General features: G+C 41.2%; 1 non-coding gene across 1 annotated transcript; it reads left to right on the top strand.

The window, feature by feature from the left end:
- Nucleotides 1–315: 315 nt before the first annotated feature.
- On the top strand, nt 316–423 carry LOC112746230 (small nucleolar RNA R71). Its single transcript, XR_003174125.1, has one exon. It is a non-coding gene; the product is annotated as a small nucleolar RNA R71 (small nucleolar RNA).
- Nucleotides 424–651: the final 228 nt, after the last annotated feature.

Here is a 651-nt window from a genome sequence, read left to right as displayed (position 1 = left end):
ACTGTTGGATGCAGCTTGCATTCCATGCAGACTCTGAGAAATCATATTGACTTGCTGAGTCAATATTTTATTCTGAGCCAATATGGCATTCAGAGTATCATCCTCAAGAACTCCCTTCTTCATAGGCGTCCCATTACTCACAGGATTCCTTTCAGAAGTGTACATGAACTGGTTATTAGCAACCATGTCAATGAGTTCTTGAGCTTCTGCAGGCGTTTTCTTTAGGTGAATGGATCCACCTGCAGAAGTGTCCAGTGACATCTTTGATAGCTCAGATAAACCATCATAGAATATATCCAGGATGGTCCATTCTGAAAGCATGTCAGAAGGACACTTTTTGGTCAACTGTTTGTATCTTTCCCAAGCTTCATAGAGAGATTCACCTTCTTTCTGTCTGAAGGTTTGAACATCAGCTCTAAGCTTGCTCAACTTTTGAGGAGGAAAGTACTTGGCTAAGAAAGCCGTGACCAGCTTATCCCAAGAATTCAGGCTGTCTTTAGGTTGAGAATCCAACCATAATCTAGCTCTGTCTCTTACAGCAAAAGGGAAAAGCATGAGCCTGTAGACTTCAGGATCTACTCCATTAGTCTTAACAGTATCACATATCTGCAAGAATTCAGTTAAGAACTGAAAAGGATCTTCAGATGGAAG

Source organism: Arachis hypogaea, chromosome 14, assembly GCF_003086295.3.
Source record: "Arachis hypogaea cultivar Tifrunner chromosome 14, arahy.Tifrunner.gnm2.J5K5, whole genome shotgun sequence".
NCBI classification, from domain to species: Eukaryota; Viridiplantae; Streptophyta; class Magnoliopsida; order Fabales; family Fabaceae; genus Arachis; species Arachis hypogaea.
The sequence above is the reverse complement of the archived record's forward strand: the minus strand, read 5'-3'. Positions and strand labels throughout refer to the sequence as shown.